The 24,937-nt window shown below is 40.7% G+C and overlaps 1 pseudogene across 1 annotated transcript; it reads left to right on the forward strand.

Moving 5' to 3' along the window:
- The first annotated feature begins 7,040 nt into the window (after positions 1-7,040).
- On the forward strand, positions 7,041-9,393 carry LOC147610468 (uncharacterized; annotated as a pseudogene). The gene is made up of 3 exons (XR_015264098.1): positions 7,041-7,223; positions 7,590-8,144; positions 8,261-9,393. The product of XR_015264098.1 is annotated as an uncharacterized LOC147610468 (transcript).
- Positions 9,394-24,937: the final 15,544 nt, after the last annotated feature.

Below are 24,937 nucleotides of genomic sequence, written 5' to 3' on the forward strand. Positions count from 1 at the left end.
CCCCTCTTTTTGCTTGCATACTATTGTATTCTTGCTTTCTTGATGGTGGATGCTTGTTTAAATAGGTGTGATCGTAGGTTTCCCTCTTCAATTAGCTTCTTCTTTTCTGTGATAAAGTGGAAAGTATCATGTCTAATTGGACCCAAGGGTAAGAATAAGTGAACTTAAAAGGGTTAAAAGTTAGGGAATAGGCTAGGCATGAAAATGGACACTTTTAAGTGTAATGTGCAAGGGGCCGCCATGTATATAAGTGAAAATAGGTAATAGCAATGAAACTAATCATTTTCTTATCATAATTATAACCTACTAGTCCTAAATATGGTGGCTTCTCCCTTTTGAGAAGAAGAGTGAGCCCTCCTCCATGAGTGCTACTGTGCAAACTCTGGATAATGAGTGTTCACCTTTCTTTCATAATGGTATCATAGATCTTATATTTGATCCATTTCAATTATTTTTTTGGTTTTTCCCAAATCTTTTTTTTTCATCAATCTTGTTAAGAAATCTTGAGAAATTGTATTTTAGAAATTTTCTTGGTAATTTTGGAGCAAAATTGGTATTTGATAAGCTTGGACTTATATTTGGCATTTTCTTGATATTTAAAATTTGCTATGATTTTTTGTTCCTCTCTTTGAGGCAAATTTATGCACACCCCTAGCATCCATGGGAGATAAGGATCTTCTATTATTCATTCCTTAAGCCATTTTGGGCTTTTTTATCATTCTCTCTCCCAAAGTACACATGGACACCTGATGCAATTTCCTACAGGCATGGGGCTAAGATTATTTATCTTCTTGTATAGTGGAGGCCAATGGGATGTATAAGGACTTTAGAAATGTTACAAATGGTCCCTTAAAGGCTTCAAACACTTGATATTATTCCTCTAAGCCATGAACGTATTGGTGAGTTCTTGACATTTTAAGGGCTAATTTTGATCATTTTCTCATAAATCCATGTCAAGAAAATCAAGAAAATGTTTCTTTACATGGCTATGAGCTTTGGGATTTCTTTTATGAGCAAGTTTTGGAACATTATTGAGCAATAATGCAATCTTTGTACCTTCTTGCTACTTTCTTAATGATTCTTGATGATTTCTAATCTATGGAAGTATCATGCAATCTTATGATGTTTGCGACTTCAACTATGAATTGGTCCTTGCATGCATACTCAAGATTTGGTGATGATAATGCTTGATTAGAAAAACATTATGCACTAATGATGGCTTAGGTGAAGCATTGGATACCTTGATTGCTCTTATATGAAGTGTCACAACCATTTGTGAAGTAACATTAAGTAATGGAAGCATTGGGAATGCATGCTATACTTGTGGAATGGTTATTGTTATTGATTTAAGCCTATAGTGAGAGGTTTATGTGTATGGGAGAATACCAAATGCTTATGGAATACAAGCTATTGGGGTAGTTTGACAAAACATGAAAATATGAGTCTATAAGCATGAGTTCATGCTTGAACTTGTAAGTGGTTCAACTCTCATTACATTCTAGCATTCATCTATTTCTTATACAAGTGTTGAAGCTAGATATGTGATGAGGGTACCTTTGCGATAAGGAGAAGAGGTAAATAAGAGTGTGTCTTTAACTTTCCATGACGTGGAAAAACAATACGGAAAGGGATTAGGTACATGATGTGAAGACATGCAAGCCTCAACCCTTGCCATCAAACCCTAAACTTTGATAAGGGGGTGAGAAGGCTTGCTTGGGACATCGATAAGAGAAATAGCGCTTCTTCGACACATCACAAGGGGTAAATGGGCAAATGCAATTGATAGACAATTGGTTCATATATTGACAATTGCTATTGAATGCATTGGATAGACTTTTTGATTTGAAATTTGAATGTAAATACCAAGGAGGTTTTGCTAAAAAATTTGCGAATTATGTAAATGGTGCTTTTGGATTGAGTTTTAGTTGCTCAAACACACAACTAAGTTTCTTGTATAACACTTTTGATGCACTGGAACTTTGGAAAATGCAATTGGGATGCAACTATGTCAGTTTTGGGGCATTTTGTCTATAATCTAAAGGATTACAAATCCCTAATTCAATAAAAATCGGTTAGGTTTGTTTTGTGAATGTTTGCATCCTTTTAGTAATTTGTAAGGACTACATCTAGGGCCATTAAGCTCCCATTTCCAGTACTATTGGTATCCCAACTACCGGCAAGGTCAACTACAAGCAAAAACTCTAATTTAGTCATACCCTATTTTATATCTCACCAAAGTGTTTACATATTTTGACAGTAATACCTTAAATCTTTGAGAAGAACCATTGAAGTCTCCTATCCATTACTATTTGGTTGGCCAATGGACATAGTTAACTTTTTTGAAAAAGTGAAAACAAAATATACTTGCTCTTTGACCAAATCCTCTTGCCCTTTGACTTTGACCAAATCCTCTTGGGAGTAGGTAGTACTCATCATTACCTTGTTATCAAGATAAAAACCAAAATATTTGGAAAAGATTTGAGCATTTTAGACTCAAATTACATTTTCCATTGAAAACATGCTAGCATGATGGGAAGAGGTCAAAACTTCAAAATTAAGGACTACTTCAAGGAAGCTCTTGTGCATAAGGAAGTGAGTACAAATGATGAAAGGGATGCTAGCATGATGGGAAGAGGTCAAAACTTCAAAATCAAGGACTACTTCAAGGAAGCGAGTACAAATGATGAAAGGGATCATGAACAACTTGAAAATAAATATTTTCATGTGGAAGTACATGAAGCTATGCATGATAAAATCAAGGCCAATTAAGTGGCATATGAGGATGCCAATGCATTGGAGGTGCCTAAAATTGGAGAAGACATGAATGTTGTCTTAAACTTCATACAGAAGCTTTGTGACAAAATGGATAGAAATTACAACATGAACATGGAAACACAGAAAATATTTTAATCTATGGTTGTGACAAGTTTAATGCCTCAGGAAAGAAGAATCAATATGGATTGTCTAGCATAGAACAGGGTTGGAAAAAGGCAAGGAGGAATTTGGTGACTTGTGGAAAATGCATGCTTATGCATCAAATAAGTCTCAAGTCGGTGGATCACAAGTTTATATGATTTTAATAGATGCAATGTGTGCAATGGTGTCAAATTCCTATCAATCTAGGTTTCCTTTGTTGAGCATGGTCATGGCTTTGCATGGAAAGGAGAACTTGCTTCCACAATCAATGCATCATGGTGGGACACATATGTCAGGATTGCCTATATAAGGTTTCTCTTCTTTGCAAGGAAGAAGATTTGATAAATATAAGGGTTTTGTTTTGGATGAGAATTTCATGAGTGGACCAAAGGATGCAAATGCAAGAAACAATGCCTTTAGGAGACTCTATCGCCAAAAGGAGTGGACACAATTATGCAATACTAACTGGTTCTCATGCAATTGCTAATAAAAGAGGAAAGGATTGAAGTGGTAATTGATTATCTTATTTAGTGATTATGATGGACAAAGTGGATCGATTGAGATTATCTAATCTCACAGGTTCTTAAAGAAATGCTAAGAAGGTGGAGTGCAAAGTGATGCGGTTTATGTGTTTAAGCAAACTGGCATCCTTATGCAAGAAGATGGAGATGTTTTATGTCAGTTCTTTCTTGAAAATCCAAGAGGGAAAGGATTACATTTGACAATGGGGTAATGACCAAGGTGGAAGTAAAGATTATACCTACTTGCAATGCTTTCATGGTTGAAAATGGTGAGAAAATTATAGCAAAAGCCTCTACTTTGGTACCGTTGAGGTAAAACTTCAGCACACCACACTCACCTTATGCATCCATGGTCAAAGGACAAATGGAAGCTAAAGATGGGAAGGCTTGGACATCCATCATATGTGCTTCTATAGATGCATTTTTAGTTCATGATATAATGCCTTAAAGGAAGTTTGATCTTAAGGACAAGATCATTAAGGAGTTACTGCGATTGATATTGCATTGATTTTAAGGACAAATGGAAGCTAAAGATGGGAAGGCTTGGACATCCATCATATGTGCTTCTATAGATGCATTTTTAGTTCATGATATAATGCCTTAAAGGAAGCTTGATCTTAAGGACAAGATCATTAAGGAGTTACTGCGATTGATATTGCATTGGATGGAAATTGGAAAGTTTGTAAGAATGCATTCTATGAGCCATTCTTGATGAGACGGATTAGAACACATGTGATTTTCCATTTATTGATTATTGAATTGATGGTTAAATGAAAGCCTCATCAACAAATGAATGTGCCACTAGGAGTTCACTTCAGTCCATAGCTTCCATAAGAAGGAACATTCTTGTGGGGAGACTTTAAGCGATGATAGTGTTGAGGTGGATTGCAAAGAGGTCTTTTTGTACATAATGGGAGCTGTAAATATGTTTGAGGATAGATTTGTACATGTGTGATGATGAGACACAATATGCTAAATGCGAGGAAAATGCATGGTTCTTTTGTTGCAAGGATGATATTGATAATAGTGATGTATATGAAGAGTATTATCTCAATGAGAACAAAAAACAATGAAGATCTGGGAAGTGATGAGAATCAAGAGGTAATTGAAGGAAGTGAAAAGGAAATGTCTAGTCAAATCAACTCAAGCTTGGATAGACGCCATTGATAAGTACTTTAACATGTCTAGATATAATGAAAATAGAAAATTAGCTATTGGTTGTCTGAAGATTACTAGAAGTGCTAGAATGGCACTAGTGATTTTTTACAATTCAAATCATTATGATAAAAACCAGCTGCGATGGGAAGATATGAAGGAATTATTATTCTAGGATATTTTTCAATATCAAGGTCCTAAGACAATAATATGAATGAATGAGTGTATGGAACTTTTGCTAGAAGTAACAACTCTCTAGAGGAGTACCGTCAAGTTTTTTTTTGAACTTTTCAGGTTTTCCCCTCCGATGGATGAGGCCACATTACTCACAATAATTTCATCCAGAAGTTGAATCCATCCTTGGATGGACCTGTGAAAAATGCAAAGCCATCACCTATTTCTGACGCCATTGCAATGGCTGCAGATTTTGCAAAGCCTTTTTCTGATGTTAATGTAAGGAAGAATGCTAAGGGATCTATGAATAATAAGAATTATTTTGGAACATCTAGTGCCTCTCACATAGGTATAAGAAAATTCCTAACCATAATCAATTTCAAAATCAAGAGATGGTCCCTAGACCGTAGACCTTAAACCTAAACCCTAAATGTTAAACCCTAGACCCTAAACCCTATGTCTGAATCCTTAGCCTGCAGACCCTATGCCCCAAACCCTAAGACCTTAGGCCCCAATCCCTAGACCCTAGGCCCCTAAAACCTATGTCTGAATCCCTAAACCCTAAATGTTAAACCATATGTATGAATCCCTAAACCCTAAATCTTAAACCATATGTATGAATCCCTAAACCCTAAATGTTAAACCCTTAACTCGTAGCCTCATAGATCCTAAACCCATAGACCTTAGATCCCAAATCCTAAACCCTAGACCCTAGACCCTAAACCCTAGATGCTAGACCCTAATCATAAACCCTAGATCCCTAACACTAGATGCTAGACCCTAATCATAAACCCTAGACCCTAAACCCTAGACCCTAGACCCTAAACCCTAGATGCTAGACCCTAATCATAAACCCTAGATCCCTAACACTAGACTTGAAACCCTAGATCCCAAACCCTTAACCCTAAACCTTAAATCTTAAACCCTATGCCCCAAACCCTAAATCCTAAGCCAAAAACCCTAAATCTAAACTATAAACCTTAAATCCTAAACCCTAAACCCTATGCCCTAAACCCTAAATCCCAAGCCCAAAACCCTAAATCCTGGATCCCAAATCCTAAATCTTAAACCCTAAACCCTAGAATATAGACTCCTAAACCTTACACCTTAACCCTAAATCCTAGATCCCAAACTAAACGCTAAACCATATGTCTGAGTCCCTAAACACTCAACCCGAAACCCTAGACCCGAGATCCCAAACCCTAAACCCTAAACCCTAAACTCTAGACCTTATACCCTAAACCCTAGATCCCAAAAACCAAACCCTAAACCCTATGTCTCAATCTCTAAATCCTAAACCCTAGACCCTAAATCCTAAATCCCAAACCCTAAACCCTAGACCCCAAACACACACACACACATGCACGTACGCACATGGGTGCTAGCGGTTGTACCCTAGTTGCTTGTTCAAAGGGTTGAGTGATTGTTTCCACATGGCTTGACTAAACACGAGCTTTATGGGGTCATTATAGAAGCTTTATGAATATGGATATAAGAGCTAATTAAGGATGTACAAGAGCTTTGATAAGGACATAAGAGCAGTTAAGAATATACATAAGCTATTAAGAGCTCTTGATCTCTTGGAGAAGAGATCAAGAGCTCTTGATCACTCCCTCTGCTCTCTTGGAGAAGAGAGCAAAGGGAGTGATCAAGATAGAGGGAAGTAAGTGATCAAGTAAAAGGATCACTTCCAAAATTCACTAAGATCTTGTTTTTTCACTTTGGATAAATGAAAATATGCTTGAATGCCTTCTAATGAGGTTATAATACCTTGTTTGATGACATTTATCTTGTACTTGAGATCAAATGAGGTAACATGATCTCAAGTAAAATGAGAGAGAGAGAGAGAGAGAGAGAGAGAGAGAGAGACTTTCATGAGCAACACAATAAGAACAAGGGGGAGCGCAATGCTCGATGAAAATATTTTTTTCAACCAATAAAAATAAGGACAACTCTTCAATCTATCTAGTTTTGGTTTCCAAAATGTATGCTACATGCTGATTTTGCCAGGCGAAATAGCTTTATTATCACCATAGCTAAAAGTTTACAGTCACCCTCATTGTTTATAGAGAAATTAGGGATGCAAATGGCCTCGGCATAGTCAATATACTTGGTAGTCATCCCAAAACAATTGGGCACTCGAATGGTTTCTCCATATTAGATTTTTGATACATTATCTTCGTGAGCCAACAAGTTGACATAATGCACCAGCCATGGCATCATTGGCTTTGGTTGTTTTGTGATGTGTTAGTTCTCTCGTCCTTTCGATTCATAATGAATTTGGGCAGGCAAGTGAGGCTGTTGTGGCCGGATTGTGTGAAGTTATTAGTCAACTTGTTGGTAGTGGGCAAGGAGAAAAAACCCAACCAAGAAGAAGGGAGCTCGTCTGAGCGGGGGACTGATAGGTTTTCCTCCTGTGCTCGGGTAGACATGCTCGCCCAATACATGAGCTACACGGTGGGGTTGCTCTACCTAGTTTATTGGCACCTGGCATAACTCCTGTGATGATGAAGGTTTACGAGCTGTTGCCTCATCGACACTGCTGCGTAACTGCTTCCGCCCACTGGTGCTTCTGTGGACACTTCTGCTAGACAAAACCAAGTCTTAGTGAAGCGATTTGATGCAAAGATTCTACAGCTCAACTTGAGCCTCTTTAGAAAATGGAAGAAATATTGATGGACACCGTTGCCACACGGCAACCACCATTGTATCTGCGACCAGTTCAGAAGAAGTTCTCAGGGTTTGATTGCAGAAGCGATTTAAGGAGGGGGTTACAATACAGAATCTATTAAGGATCACGGTAAGATCAGAGTTACCTTGTAGAAGCAATTAAGGGATCACGGCCAGATCAGAGACACCTCGGCGAGAAGAAATCAAGGTTTGACTGCAGAGGCTTTCGACCACATTTCACTGCATAGTTTAGGGAGACACGCGGTCGTATTTCGCAGGGGGTTTAAGGCAAGACCAAGAGGGGGCAATAACCGCAAGATAACCTACTCCATCTCAGAAGAAGCCACTTCTTCCAGCAGCCCAGGAGTGAGAGCCCCTTTCATTGCCACACCTCCTCCGCATTTAGCTCTGAGTCGGGCACATCTCTTGTCACCTGTGCCGAGGTAGTGAAAACCTGCACATATCACAGAGATGCGGATGCCTTGATCATAGAAATAGACTCAGCTTCTGATTATGGCCTCGTAGATGCCCCGTCTAATGATGAATCTAGCAGTGGTGATGAGTCGTGTGCTGTTGTTATCACCCACCACCTGGTCTACAGAACTGCCAATGCCAGCCTTGAACACAGGTCGAAAGGCTCTACTGTGAGGTACCTCAGGCCCTGTGACCTCATGCCTCAGCCATGGCTTGATTACAGCTTGACAAGTGGTAAAGATCTGCTTTCCATGTCTTTGTTTTGAAGGTCCTTTTCTAAGCATGATCTGCTTGCATGATGTGTTTTGTTTTTTTGGTCTTCTCATTGTTTTGATTTTGTACATTTTCAGCAGCCCAAAGAGAAAGTTACTCAGTGGATCCATGGATGCCGACAGCCAAGACTAGGGCCAACTCTGTCAATGCTACCCCCAAACGGAATACAAAGAATCAAGTAAGAACCTCTACCTCTGCCTCCCCGCCAGACTCCTCTAAGAGATTAACAGGTTATTCCATGTTATCATTGAGCATGAGAGAAGGTGGCTCGGGCCTACATAAAGTCAACCCATCGGTTGAAGAGCTGAAGGGGAACACTCCTTCTCATCAAAGGCACTACCGACACCTCGAGTCATTGAACATAAAGCCCATCAACTCTATACAACCATTTGAGCTGGACACAGGCACTTGGTCCAAAAGAGTTCTGACTACACAGGACCTTATAGACAAGTTCTTTAGGTGGGATCATGAATCTGGGATTCAACCTGAACTAGAGGATGGCATTCTCCCCAAGCATGGGGACTTGGAGCGAACCTCAAGTGTTAGAATGGCCATGTCATTATCGAGGCATGTGCCTCCGGGTCCTCTCCCATTGTGCTCAATCTGCCAACACAAGGCTCCAGTTTTTGGCAAGCCTCTGAGGAGGTTCACGTATGCTGAGCTGGAGCTTGCTACTGGAGGCTTCTCTCAGGCGGACTTCCTAGTTGAGGGGGGTTTCGGGTCTATGCATAGGGGTGTCCTGCCTGATGGCCAAGCTGTGGCTATTAAGCAGCATAAACTTGCCAGCTCTCAAGGTGATATCGAGTTTTACTCAGAGGTGGAAGTCTTTAGCTGTGCACAGCATCAGAATGTGGTGATGCTCATTGGCTATTGCATTGAAGTCAAAAGGCGGTTACCTGTGTATGAGTTTATCTGCAATGGATCTTTGGACTCACGCCTTTATGATTTAATCTCTCTCTCTCTCTCTCTCTCTCTCTCTCTCTCTCTCTCTTCAAAATGTTTTCTTTTGAATTGTAAAATTTGCTCAACAGCTCTAGGTCATTTTGGCCTTTCATAGATGTTAATAGAACTCTCTCTCCCTCTCTCTCTCTCTCTCTCTCTCAGAGCATGCAGATACATGTTGCCATGCTAACCTTGGCACAAAGCTCTTATTTGAAAATCTTTTCTATGCGTGTTTTGAGGTTCCTGAAATGATTGTTTTGCCTAAACTATGGTCTTTAATGCTTCTGAAGGCAGAGATAAGGATTGCTTAGAATGGCCAACACGCCAGAAGGTTGCAGTTGGGGCAGCTCGAGGTCTGAGATACTTGCATGAAGAGTCTCGTGTTGGGTGCATAGTCCATCGCAAACATGTGGGCTAACAACATCCTTCTAACCCATGGTAAGCAAAACTGCAGCTGTTAAACACCCTGATAAATGCCCATCTTAGTAAGCCTATTGAATATATGCATTCCTTTCTCACCCTTGTACATCACGTGCCTCTCATTCAGGTAGGAGATTTTGTTCTACCAATGTGGCAACCTGATGGTGATGTTGGGGGTTCAAACACGGGTCATTGGGACTTTTGGGTGGGTCAACACACATTTTATAGCCTCTGACACTACAGAAATGGTGATGCAGAATTTAATGCTCTAAACATCTGATATGATTATCTTTATCAAGTATTTGGCACCTGAATATGCACAAAGTGGGCAGATTACTGAAACGGCAAATCTCAACTAATTTGGTGTGGTTCTCTTGGAGCTAGTAACTGGGTGAAAGGTTGTGGACTCAAATCGGTGAAAGGGTCAGCAGTGCCTAACTGAATGGGTTAGTAGTGAATTATTGAAAATGTAACTTGTTTTAGAGTTTGTTGATGAGTGCAGCAGTTAAAACACAGGAATTGGAAGATCTCGTGGCTGATGGCGTGTAGGGGCATCCTTCACTGATGCTAAAGGACTGATGGGGCACTTCTGCTTAATCCAGATAATAAGTAAAAAGGCTTAAAAGTGTTAATTAAACTAGATGTTGATTGCCTTGGCTATTCAAATTTTGGGTTTACGTAATTAATGTTCTTATTCTCACGATTGTTGTTTGCAAAGCTACACTCTCACCATAGCAGCCTCTTTGTAAGCAAGTTGAGAATTCCCTTTGCAAATTCAAGTCTAGCCACACCTTCCACACCACCATCATCCATGACTTTTATGGCATCCACCACACGACCTCTACAAGGTAGGCAACTATATCTCTGCCACATGTTCGATGTTTCAGAAAAATTGTTTGATGTTTCACAAAAATTCTATTAGGTGCTTCGTTCCATTTGAGGACTTCCAATTAAATTAGGGTTTGAAAAGGTATGCTACAGTGTTTGCTCTTATACACAACACGCACACAACAAAAGCATGCCATAGCGGTAGAGTAAGAAGTTGCTTAGGCAATGACCTATCAAAATTTATATAAGAGTAAGCTAGGAAGGGAAGGAAAAAGTTGCCATAGCGGTATAAGAGTGAAAAGGTTGCTAGGAAGGGAAGGATGACAAGTTTGGGAGTCTTGGAGTCCATCAGGAGGAGACAAGCGGATGATGACAGTCATCTAGTGTTAGAAGTTGGAATCTTGTCATCAAGTTTAGTAGGGGGGATGTCATGTGCATGACATGTACATGCTTGATCCCATTGCTAATCCCTAAAGGACATCATGAAAAATAGATAGAATAGGGCATGAGCAGGGCAATGTGGACACCAGAAAGGGCATCGTGTGGATGCAAGACCAGGTCGGCTAGTGGGTCAGGGGGGTGTAGGCGTCGTCGATAGCAAACAAACTATTGTTTTTTGCTGTTGGCCAACTCAACCAACGTATGGGGTTGTCCCAAGGCTTATATAAGGCACAAGGCAAGATCTTTGTAGGTTTTCAGTCCTTATGGAGTGAGTCTTAGACTAGGGCTTTTTGGAGTACAAGATCATCTTTTTTACTTTATTGTCAGCTCCATCCTCATTGAATGCGGTAAGCATCCATTCCATCTGTTCACTTGTGCCGTAAGCAGCAAAATAATGAAGCAGAGTTGCTTCGTCTTTATCATACTTGGCCAATATTATAACCACCTCGTTTTCTGTAGGCATTAAAGCGTTAATGAACTCGAAGTGTGCTGGTTGCACCTTTTGTTAGGGCATCAATGGCATTGTGCTTTTGCAAGATGCAGAGGAGTGTTTCCTTTGCTGTCAACAGCATTGACGGTAATTTTTTCGTGATCTAACAGCCATTTCACCCACGCAAGCTGCCCACTAGCCGCTGCATAATGCAATGCTGTCCACCCTTTCCTCATATCTATTTATAGAATACAAGAGAATTTTTTTTTTGGTTATAAGATCAATTTATGCATAAATTCCATTTTAAGAAGAATGACACTTTCGAAATAAATCAATCTTTTATGCATCTTCCTATGCATAAATTCATTTTAAATGAGAATGACTCTTTTGAATTAAAATTCAATCTTTCATGCTTCTTCTTATGTCTAAGATCAAAATTGATGAAAATAACTCTTTTGAACTAAAAATAGATTTCTTTATGCATCTTTCTATGCATAAAATCAAAATTGATGAGAATAACACTTTTAGATTAAAAATAAATGAGATACTTTCTTGGAATTGAAGTGATCAAAGACCATGCAGGTACAGCTGTGTGTACTATCTCAAGTGGCATGCTACTCATATTTCCTTCTCTAGGAAACCGCAACTTTGCCTGCTTTCCAAACTGATACGCTTCACAAACATGCATATGCCCATCATACTTGAATCTAGGCAGCCCACTAACAATGCCTCTTGTCTGCATGTCCTTTAACCTTTGTATATTGACATGTCCAATCCTCTTATGTCACATATCAATGTCATGTACCACATTTTGGCTTTTAGAGAACATGGCTGATTTTAACTCAGGAATCCCAGCATCTAGCTTAAACAACCTGGCTTCTTTCTTTCCTTTAGCAATGACTCTACATCCATTTTTGAACTCCTCAACGAAGCAACCATGTTTATTGAAACGAACCTGTATCCATGAGCTTTATGTTTCCACTCAGGGCAGAAAAGTGAAACGGGGTGGCACCGTTAGTGTCACGGGCTTGTTTACTTGCCCCAAACACCAGCAGCACACCAGCGGCAACCAGCTTTCCTTGCCCAGCAGCATAGTGCTAGGGAAATCTATCTTTATGGCCTCTCACATTGACCGGGATCGACGGCACATCCAGTACCTGCCTCACCACACTCTCATTTCCTTCCAAAGCTGCTGCATGTAGAGGGGTGTCTCCCTTGCAACTGCGACGTTGGAGGATCATGTCCTACGCAACGGCGGCTCCGGCGTGCTTTTCATGGTTACAAATTAATGGGTGGAGTGTAGTTAAATAATTGTCTATAAAAAAAAGTACATATAATTTTGCTTAAGTGAAACACAAGAAAAATCTTAAGTGCTAGGGAGATCTATCTTTATGGTCTCTCACATCGACCGGGATCGACGGCACATCCAGTACCTGCCTCACCACACTCTCATTTCCTCCCAAAGCTGCTGCATGTAGAGGGGTGTCCCCCTTGCAACTGCGACGTTGGAGGATCATGTCCTACGCAACGGCAGCTCCGGCGTGCTTTTCATGGTTACAAATTAATGAGGGGAGTGTAGTTAAATAATTGTCTATAAAAAAAAGTACATATAATTTTGCTTAAGTGAAACACAAGAAAAATCTACAAGGCATAAAGACATACTTTCACTAGTGCAAATTTAATGGCAGTGTAGTTAAATAATTATCTAAAAAAAAGTATATAAAATTTTACGTAGGTGAAACACAAGAGAAGTTCATAAGGCACAATGAAATACTTTCACAAGTGCAAATTAAAGAATTGAGTGTAGTTAAATAATTAGCTCCAAAAATAAGAATACATCTTTTTTTTCTAAAGTGAAACAAGATAAAAATCTGTAAGGCACAAAGACACACTTTCACAAGTATAAATTTAAAAAAATAAAAGTTTATAGTAAAGAGAAAAACATTTACAACAATGTCTATAAGCAATGAAATAAACTTCAACACTATAATAGTTGAAAAATAGTTTTATTACAATTTATTGAGCATAAAAATACTTGTTTACATGGTTTGTCTTGTAATATATTCCACAAACACGAGATAGTAGAAATCCATATGCATATGAAGATAAATTTCTTTTACAACATTTGTTCTTTGTAGAGTCATGCTTAGGATCTTGGCAATGTTTGTTGCCATGTGACTTCTTTCCAAATGTGTTTCTAAGCTTGGGTCTCAATGTCTTCCATTTTCCTAGCTTGTGCCCTCTCTTACTACTAAGTACCACAACATTGTGTATTTGGTCTCATCATCTAACAATGCATTACAAACTAAAAGCTCAGAGTCAAGATCTAATGATGAGAAGCCATATAAACTTCCAAGAATGCCCTTAATGTCCTCAAACAAAGGTACTTTGTCTTGAGGATACAAATCCAACAAACCAGTTCCATTGATAAGAGATTTGATGAAGACTCGTAAGTGAGCACGGATCCACCAATCCCTAAGGATTGCTCGAATGTATAGATAGCTTATGGCCATCCTGGAGGAATTAAAACAAGTGAACTAATGTCACATGCGGAAGCTCTTAGAGTCTTCTTTCAGCCCAAAACACTTGTACTGGAACAACTTGATGCAAAACGCAAGTAAGAGATGGAGAGAAGAGAGAGATATCTGAGTTTTAGTATATTCATATAGTACAAAAAGGATGTACAACTTGGCGAACACAGTAAGGGAAAGGCCCAAGATGCTATCAATACGAGATCTGAGAAAACAGGGCGAACTACTTTACACTGGGCCACGCTGCGAGGCGAGGCGGAGATCGTAACACAGCTGTGCAGCACACTGTTTGCAACAGAGTTGAAGCCAAATGTGGAGGATGAATTTGGAAAAACGGCATTGCAGTACGCCAAGGAGATGAATCAAGGTGCCATCGAGAGGGAGTTGATGGAGAGGGCAGACGTCCGAGCCCATCTGGAGGGGCTGTACAGAGATCGGCAACTGTACGTGGATGCGACCAATGCTATCTTGGTGGGTGCTGGCTTGATTACATTCGCCGGATGGCTCCGGCCGCCTCCATCCACCGTCCAGTCCTACGCTGCCGTGCAACAGCACGTGGGTGTGCGTGTGTTCTGGGCCTTCAATTGCCTCTCCTTCATCTTCACCATTGCCACCGTCGTAGCAGGACTCGTGGGCGTGGTACCCGTCCCAGGCCGCTACATCGCCGCCATCGTCGTATCTCTCCGCGACACCCTACTGGTAGCGTACATCATGCTACCACTCTCCATAGTCTGTGTGGTGGGTGCATTTGTTGCGGCGGGCTTCACCGTTCTCCCACCCATGTTCACGTATCAGAAAAACATGATGTTCACCGTGATCGTGGGTGGCATTCTCTTCGTCCTCCTTTTGGTGTGGTTCGTTGTTCGTCGCCTCTGGCCGACTGCAATACGTCGTGTTTACCCCTCATCATGGAACCGTCATGACAGCTCTCCAACTTCGCCTCAAATTTTTGACAGCTCTCCACCTTGGCTTCAAATTTTCGAAGAAAGTGAGGACCACATCACTACCGATCGCAAGTGGGATGCCACATCCTTGCATCCTCTTAGTCTGCTCTATGTCATATGTATGATTAAACGTGTGTTGTATAGACGCTTTTTACCCAATACAGTTTTATGGCCTTTAATAACTTCGTGATCGAGTTTTCTTTGTGGATAGTGAGTACTCTCTCAAGAGAGACAATTTAAGGTTTTGTACTTTTATTCTTATTTTAAATACGTTTTGCTTATGTAAGTGTACATGTGTGATGCTGCCCCTCCTCTCGCCTTTCCCCCCTTTCTCTCTCTCTCTCTCACACGCGAGATATAGAGATGCAACAAGGCACTTTCTTTTGCTCTCTTCCTCATTCACCCATGTGTGTATGAGTGTGTACGCATGTGAAGTCATCATCATGGAAAATTTAAAAGACCCTTTGTCAATATTGGGGGTGGTTATTTCATGGAAACTACCATTAGAAGTTCTAAATTGGTTTCTAAGCTATAATTTTCCATAACCACTTTGAGTTATCAGAGTGCCTTTTTTTTTAAACTAACACAAGCTGGTTGGTTTTTTAACATCTTATAAGAGGTGGTTAGTTTGACCATGCAATGTTGACAATGTTTACTTTATGCAAAGTTGTATGTTAACCTCCCTTAAGCCACCGATTACATTGTTCTAGAGTGACCTTCTACAAACTCAATAGTAATCTTGCATTTTCTTAATTGATCCTCATAGATCTTAATTTATGAGAAAAATCAATAATGACAATTATAGAAAATTTCACTCAAACTTCTCTTATAGAGCATGAGGGTGTTGGTCAATTCACTATGGGAATGGTCTTCTTCAAGTCTACTAAAATATCATCTCTAAATATGATAGGTACTAGATATTTCACCTTCTCTTTAAAGATTTGAATTTAAATCTTTCAGCATATAACTTGTGCTCTACAATTTGAAAGACCCTTTTGAGGTATTCTTTTCACTATGGGCTGGAGTCATAGTAGTATCACCCACTACATGTTAAGAGTTTTTTCAAATTATTATATAACTATATCTAAAAGTGTTTTTTGTTTTTTTTCTTTGCATCACTACAACAAAATGAGTCTAGTAGCGAAAATAGTAGCGTTTTTATAGCTACAAGGGCACTGTCGAGCCTATTTTGTTTCTAGAAATGTTGGTATTTTTGCTCAGCAACGAAATTCTACTGCTTAGCAGCACATTTGCATTGCTATTTTTTTTGCTTAGCAACCAACGATCTAGTAACCTGTTCAAAAAAAGCTGGGGCAAACTAGGGAGCTACACAACCCTCCCCAGTGTGCCCTAGCTTTTTTGTTTTGATACACATAGTAAAACTTATTCAATACATAAAGTTCAAGTCATACTCATCATCATCAACATATATAATGTAAAACCTTATAAATACAAAAAAAAGATAATTGCAATTCATACTTGGCAAATGTGATAGTTCTATTACAATACTTGGCAAAACTGCATGTGTATGAGTCCAAAAAGGTAATATATAAAATAAAACATAATGAAAATCTATGGAGTTAGGGGCTGCATTGAGGGGTCCACATTTCATGCATTTTGATTATTATTGTCCCTTGGAGCTCCACACTCTTCTCTCACATTTCTATTACTTCTTTCTTGCACATTTGCACCATTGTTTGTAGTAGTAACATGGTTTGTAGTAATATGATCCTAAGACACAATAAAACTAACACAAGTGAAAATTAATATTGAGAAAACAAAGAGGTATGGTTTCAGGAATGTACGTACTTGCCAAGCATGGCCTCTAGAAATAACAATCAATCCTTCATCTTATTGGGATATCTACTTCTTCTTCATGTGTAACATCCTGCTGCATGTTATTTGCCATCTATCCATGCATAAACATAAATAGAGTACAACTCTTATGCATGTTATTTGCCATCTATCCATGCATAAACATAAATAGAGTACAACTCTTATGCATGCATAACGAATATATGTGTATTCTTAGGTAGTTATTGGCATGCCTTGGAAGCTACCAGCATGGTTAGGCAGTGCCTGCTTACATTGGAAGCTCCTTGTGCATGCCCGTAGCCCTTGGCATGCATGAGCTACTAGCATGCCTAGGTAGCTATCGGTATGCCTTAAAAGCTACCGACGTGCCTAGGTAGCTATCGGCATGCTTAGGTAGCCACTCGACATGCTCTACTAATCTCTTTCCTTTATATCCAACGTACCACTCCACCAATTTTGTAAATCGTTGCTCTAATGTCATCGCATTGAGGCAATCGTTGATGGCTATAAGAAGCACGAATTGCAAGAATTTGTGCCAATCATGACTCTTCAAGCCACTAAGCTCATCGTCCTTTGTAAATGCTTTCTTCAAGCAACGCATGCATCCTGAAGGGATACGAAACTCACTAATGCACTTCTTTACGCACCGTTGCTCATCCTTTGTCATGAACCAAGGTGCTTTTGGTAGCTTCATCTTTCCATCTGCTCTATTTTGGGCCCATAAGTGGTACATGCATTGAATCTCTTGTAAATCATCTCATTGTGCCTTGCTCTCCTTTTCTCCTGTGATAGTTTTCCAAAGCACCTCGGATATATTCTTGAAAATGTGCATTGGGTCAAGAAGATGGTTCACTAAAAGGTCATTCTAGTATGGAAGTTGATGGAAAATGGATAGACGCTTCATTCTTGGAGGTGTACAGGTTGGATCTAGCTCCTATAAAATCCTCCAATCACTGCTCTTCCATATGCGAGGAGACCTCCCTAGAAATCCCTCACACAAAGGATGGTTCACTAGGAGATACTTCTTGTGGCCCTTTCTTGTGGCCCTCGTATACTATCTTCTTCATAGACTTTGAGTATTGAGCCTCAAGTTGCGGCCCACATAATGGACATCCATTATACCATGACACTGAAAGCCCTGTAGAACATCAAAAAAGATTGTAGCAAGTAAGTTTGGATGACAATCATGACTAAACATAATATGTTAATAAGCTACAGTATTACCTGAGCACTCTCCATAGCCAGGCCAATCATGCATAGTCCACATAAGTATTCCTCTCAATGCTAGCGCACAAACCTCTTGGAAATATCATGAACTTCAATGCCCTTCCATAGAATACGTAGCTCCTCAACTAAAGGGGCTAAATACACATCCATGTTATTCACCTTGTACTTTCCAGGAACTATCAAAGACAATAAAAGATACCTTTTTTTAATCGGGCCATGGTGAAAGATTATAGTTAACTAGACAAACAGGCCACGTACTCCATGATGAACTTCGTAGACCAAATGGATTCACTCCATCCATCACTAGTCCGAGTTAAATATAGCAAGCCTCCTCCTAAAAAGGCTACCCACTTCTCTTCAATGTGCTTCCATGCAGGGAAATCTGCGGGCACACGCATAACACCATCTACGGACCTAGTGTTACGATGCCAAGTCATCAATCCAGCAATGGATTTGCACTTAAACATTGTTTTAATCCGAGGGATGATGGGAAAGTGTCATAAAACTTTTTCTCGTACCCTTTCTCCTTGCACATCTTGTCTATATCTCGATGTACCACAATGCAAACATTGTATTGCGTTGTTATATTCTTGTCGATAAAGAATACAATCATTTGGACAAGCATGGTGTGTGTTGCAGTCCATGCCAATTCGAGTGCAACATTGCTTTTGCTCGACTACGGTCCACTGTAATCTCATTATCTTCTAGAAATATTTGATGTTTCAATAAGCTGTTATGCAAAATAGTCAGGCTAAGAAAATGCATATAATGTTGGGGTTAAGGCCCTGTGCCATCTCATGTACACTTTCTGTCACAGTTACACCGTGCCATCTCATGTACACTTTCTGTTCACAGTTACACTGTGAACACGGTTCACTCCGAACCGGTTCCACCCAAGTGTCTATCCTAATATACTCTTGAGGGTTGTGGTGTGCCCTCACTTCTTGATTCACACCCACCACTCTGGTGTTCAAGTTCATGCTCTCTTCCACTTGCTTCTTGCTCCTTCAACTGGTATCAGAGCTGCAGCTTCTAGAAAAGATCACGCTGCTGCTCCTGCTCCTTCTCCTCCCTTGTTGCTCAAGCTCGAGCTCAGGCTGTTGCTGCTGCTCATGGAGGTCGCCCTTCTCCTTCGTGCTGCTGTCACTGTTCATCATTGAGGTGCACATCATAAGAAGACTGGAGCAGCAGGATTTTGTGGGGACGTTGGTGCTATCCTGCACGTAAGGCAAGCAAGGCAGCAGCATTTGCAACAACTCGGTGCACCCAGTTGTGTTCACAGCCGATTCCATCATTGCACAGCCCATGAATAGCACAACAAGAAAGGCATACGCAACACGCACTGTGGCCATTGCTCCAATCTGCCTTCAAGATGGCTCAAGGATGAGCGTGAGCAGGCATTTCCAAGGATGGGCAAACCCGTGAGCATGCCCTCCTCGCTTTTACGCTTGGTGTCAAGCAAATGATCTGCTGCTGCTGCAACAACAAGATGGAGCTACTGTTGGTATTCAACTATTGCAGGGATTTGGAGTAGCTTGCTGTTGTTTTTTTTATTTGTCCAAAACCTGTAAACAGCAATTTTGCAGACGTAATATCTTTCTGTACGTGTGGATTCAATCCTGGAGCCAAACTAGAAAGTCAAAGATAAGGGGACTAGCTCCGACTTTGCTTTTGGAAGCGAGTTCATCCGGATTTTCCATCAAAAGTTACAAGCTAAGCAAAATCAGGAAAAGTCACAGTTTGCAAGCTACTGTCAAACTGTGGTTATCTTTAAGGTATTTCAGTTTCTACAATTCCCTCTTTGATTCTACTCCCATGGGGAGTCGTGGTTCGCAAGTACACTTGACATTTGGTCAACTGGGCAGATTTGTGTGACATTTGGTCACATTGGGCAAAAATTTGGGTAAATGCTCCTTGCTGTGGACAGCGCATTTGTACACTCTTGGAGAGTGTGAAAACTCAGTTCAGTTCTGAGTTTAGGTATTTTAATGCCTTGTGACAGTGTTCATATGCCTATTTGAGGTGGGAGAATTTGCCCAAACACCTGCTAAACAATCTGGGATTGTTGTGTCACTTGATCATTCCGCTAGAGTGACATTTGGAGCATTTATTGCTTGCTGGAAACTAATTACAGAACTGTATTTCTCCTTCTACGGTGACATTTGGTCACTTGTCAAGGCTCGGGGACCTTTGTGACAGTTTTGTACAAGTTTTGGAAGAGATTTGGGAACTTTTAGAGTGCTATTTTTACTTTTTTTTGACAGTTTTGGAGAGTGGACAGCATTGCATTTAGTCACATCACATGACTTTGAGGCTCTCTGTGCCTTAGGTGTATTTATTTGCTTCTACTTGGACTTATCATCATGTCTTCAAGCAACGAAGGCAACTATTGGAACATCGAGAAGTTGGAGGGGAATGCAAATTTCTCCTATTGGAAGAAGCAAATATACAATGTGTTGGTCCAGAAAGATCAAAAATATGCCTATCAAGTATAAAGGGGTCAAGCCAGATGAAGTGAGTGACTTTCAGTGGGAAACCATGGATGAGAAGGCCAGGAGTACCATTCTTTTGACCATCTCTAAGAAGATCTACTTCAATGTAGAGAATGAAGCCACCGCTTTACATCATATGGCAAAAACTTGAGTCCCTTTTCGAGAGTCAGAGTGTAGCTAGTAAAGTGTTTTGGTTGAAGAGGCTCATGAAACTAAGCATGAAAGAGGGGACAGCCCTCTCACTTCACCTCAATGAGTTTCACTCTCTATTCAGCCAACTCACAAATCAGAAAATGAATTTTGATGATGAGGTTAAGTCCATTTTCCTCTTGAGTACCCTCCCTGACAGTTGGGATACTTTTGCTATAGCCATAAGCAATTCAGCCCCTACCTTCACAGGATTGTCATGCCAAGATGTGGAGAGTGCTCTTCTGCAAGAAGAGGTGAGGCGCAAGAATAGCAGTGAAAATAAGAATGCAAGTGCATTGGCTGTGGGCAGGCTGTGGGCAGAGGTAGGCAGCAAAATAGAAAGGAAAATCAAAATAGAAAGGAAAATCAAAATAGAGGAAAATCTCACAGTAAGTCCCGTCCTAGGAAGGACCTTGAATGCCACTATTGCCATAAGAAGGGGCATATCAAAAAGGACTGTTTTCAGCTAAAAAACAAAGGCAAGGATAAGGAAAGAAAAGAAGAGGACAAAGACGCTAAAAGAGATGCCAAAGACACCAAGGGCAAGGCTAAAATTGAGGAGCTCAATGCAGTGATTAGCAGTGATGAAGATAATGACGATGTCATACTTGTTGCCTCCTCTGGTGATAGTTCCTTTCTTGTGGCCAATGATGGCTCGTATGCACAGGATTGGCTATTGGACTCAGGGGCATCCTATCATGTTACTCCTCATAAGCAGTGGTTTGCTTCGTATGATGCAAGAAAGTGAGGATGCGTGAAACTTGGGAATGATTATGCCTGTGACATCGTTGGCATTGGGGATGTGCATCTAAAATTCCCATATGGTTCTGAATTTGTCTTGCACAATGTGAGACATGTGCCACAGCTCAGGAAGAGCTTGATATCCACTGAGCAGCTTGATGATGCAGGGTATCTCACCCAATTTGGTCATTCCATGTGGAAGGTGCTTAAGGGAAATATGGTTGTGGCCAAGGGCTGCAAATCAGGCACCTTGTATCCATTGTATGTTGAGGGTGTTGATGCTAATGTAATCCATGTGACCGAGCAACCAAACACTTCATTGTGGCATAGCCGGTTGGGCCATATGAGCCAGAAAGGAATGAAAGTATTGTCTTCTTTGGGTTACTTGCCGAGACTTAATTTCTCTGATTTTTCAGCATGTGATCATTGCATTTATGACAAACATAAGCATTCAGCCCATAAAAAGGCTGGAAATGTTAGGCAAGAAGTCCTAATTTTGGTACATACAGATGTGTGTGAAATGCCCACCTTTTCTTTGGGCGGTGCCAAGTATTTTGTCACTTTTATTGATGATGCATCCAGAAAGATATGGGTCTATCCCATTAAGCATAAAAGTGATGTGTTCAAAGTCTTCAAGACTTGGTTGTTGAGAATCAGACATGAAAGAAGCTTAAATGCCTCAGGTCTGATAATGGAGGGGAATACCTCTCAAGGGAATTTACTATATTTTGTGAGGAGAAGGGGATAAAGAGGGAGTTGCCCGCTCCCTACAATCCTTCACAAAATGGCGTGGCTGAAAGGGCAAATAGGACCATTCAGGAGAGGACTCTTAGCATGCTCTCACAAGCAGGATTGACCCATGGTTTTTGGGCAGAAGCTGTTAAGACATCAGTACATCTCATCAATAGGTCACCCAACAGGGCCTTGGATTTGAAGGTGCCTGAGGAGGTGTGGTCAGGAAAGCCACCCTCTTACAAACATCTCAGGGTGTTTGGCTGCGAGGCCTTTATGCATGTCAAAAGGGAAATACGCAGCAAATTAGACCCAAAGTCACGCAAGTGTATCTTTCTTGGGTATGGTGACAATGGAGAGATGGGTTACAGGTTGTGGGACCCTGAATCGCACAAGATTGTGAGGAGCAATTATGTGATTTTTCGAGAAGATAGGATGCAAAAATAGCCTATCAATACCATTGGAGTGAGAAGAGTCATTTTTGAGGAGGAGGGACCTCCAGGACAGCCACAAAATGCCAATCAAAATGCTGTCCAAAATGGTCAAAATCAGCAGCCACCTCCGACTTTTAAAGCCCCATATTATCCTCCACAGGAAGAGCCACAAATGCAGCCTGAAATTCAGCAAGATGTGCTTCCCAGAGCAGGCTGTACAGCCCCAAAATATGCAAGAACAACAAGCAAATCAGCCACCTAATCAAGATGTTTTGGTTAGGCGGAGCACCAGGGTGTCCCGGATGCCTGACAGGTTTGTTCCAGGGGTGAATGCACTTGATGATTACATCATGGTGATAGATTGTGGTGAACCCTCGTGCTTTAAAGAAGCCATGAAAAGGGAGGACGCAAAGAATTGGCAGAAAGCCATGGTTTCAGAGATGCAATCTCTTGAGAAGAATTAGACATGGAATCTAGTGCAATTGCCTGCAGGATAGAAAGTCCTACCATGCAAGTGGGTTTATAGGTTGAAGATCACTCCAGGGGATGCTAAGCCCAAGTACAAAGCAAGATTAGTTGCTAAGGGGTTCAAGCAGGAAAAGGGAGTTGATTTTGATGAAATCTTTTCTCCTGTAGTCAAGATGACTACATTGAGGACTGTTTTAGCTTGTATGCAAATTGCAAAAGAGTGGGCTCAAGCAGGCACCAAGAGAGTGGTATCACAAGTTTGATGCTTTCATGAAAGCACAAGGATTCAGACGGTCTGATCATGATCATTGTCTCTACACTAAGAAGGCAAGAGATGGTAGTCTTATTATACTCATTCTTTATGTGGATGACATGCTTATTGCTGGGAAGTCATCTATTGATATGAATGCTTTGAAAGCAGGACTGCACAAAACCTTCGACATGAAGGATCTTGGTGATGCAAATCACATTCTTGGTATGCGGATTGTGAGGAAGAGGTCAAAGGGTTTACTCTATCTTTCAGAAAAAGAGTACATTGGCAAAGTCCTGGAGAGGTTCAATATGGAGAAGGGGAAGGCTTTGAGCACACCCTTGCCACCATATTTGAAACTTAGCCAAGAGGACAGCCCTCAGTCAGATGATGAAAGGGCTCAGATGGCCAAGGTTCCTTATGCTTCTGCATATGGAAGTCTGATGTATTCTATGGTTGCTACTAGACCAGATATTGCTTTTGCAGTGGGAGTGGTCAGTAGGTATATGGCTAACCTCGGTAAGAGGCATTGGGAGGCAATTAAGGGTATATTGAGATACCTTAAGGGGTCTCAAGATGTGTGCATATGCTTTGGCAAGCAAGATGCAAAAGTGCATGGATACACAGATTCAAATTATGCAGGGCATGCAGACAACCGTAAGTCCACCACAGGCTATGTGTTTACTTTCACAGGTGGTGCTATTTCATGGATATCCAGGTTGCAGAGATGCACAGCATTGTCTACCATGGAGGCAGAGTATATTGCAGCCACCACTGAGGCTTGCAAGGAGGCCATATGGCTTTCACGTCTGGTGGGAGACTTGGGTTTTTCAGGGGATATTCCTTCTTTGCATTGTGATAGTAGCTAGAGTGCTATTATGTTGGCAAAGAATCCGGTCTTTCATCAGAAGACCAAGCACATTGATGTTAAGTATCACTTTATTCGTGAGGTATTGGATGACAAGTTGTTAGAACTTGTCAAGATCCATACTGATGATAACCCTGCGGATCTTTTCACCAAGAACTTGCCAGCAGAGCGGTTTGCACATTGCAGGGCACAAATGGGTGTTGGATAGGCCATGTCTCATGTTTTGGCCTTGTACATTTTATATGTACTTGTTGTAATTTTTGATTTTTTTTCTTCCCTGTGCCACCTCATGTACACTTTCTATTACAGTTACACTGTGAACACGGTTCACTTCGAACCGGTTCCACCCAAGTGTCTATCCTAATATACTCTTGAGGGTTGTGGTGTGTCCTCACTTCTTGATTCACACCCACCACTCTGGTGTTCAAGTTCATGCTCTCTTCCACTTGCTTCTTGCTCCTTCATATAAAGGTACATAACTCACTAATTCCATATGATATCATCACTTATGCAAAAAGTTTTGATACGCTCGTATCAAAGCATCCAAAAATCGATTGCACATCCAAAAAGTTTTGATACGCTCGTATCAAAGCATCCAAAAATCAATTTTGCAAGTTCAATATGGATAGGCAAGCGCGTAAAACAGACACGTGCTCCACGATATAGTGGAAGACGAGCAAGCCTGCATAGCTGTTTCTCTTCTTAGGAAGCGTATTCCACACGTCGTGTGTTTTCTTCTACCCCTTTGTGTTCCAAATCTTGATCTTATGTTCTATCGTGTAAGGCATTTATCATGTCATCTATGTCATGTTCTAGTATTTGCTCCGAATTCGCCTCAAGTTCCTCGGGTTGTTGGATCACCTCGTTTGTGGATACTCTTGTTAGTCTCCATTGTTGAAGTGCACATTGCCACTAATTAGATGTTCCAATCGCTCCACCGGAAATATTTTTCATTTTTTTTGTATAATCATTGTAAATTCGTCGACATCGAGCCACTTGGTA

This window comes from Cibotium barometz, chromosome 49, assembly GCF_041138505.1.
Source record: "Cibotium barometz isolate CiBa-2024 chromosome 49, ASM4113850v1, whole genome shotgun sequence".
Classification (NCBI taxonomy): domain Eukaryota; kingdom Viridiplantae; phylum Streptophyta; class Polypodiopsida; order Cyatheales; family Cibotiaceae; genus Cibotium; species Cibotium barometz.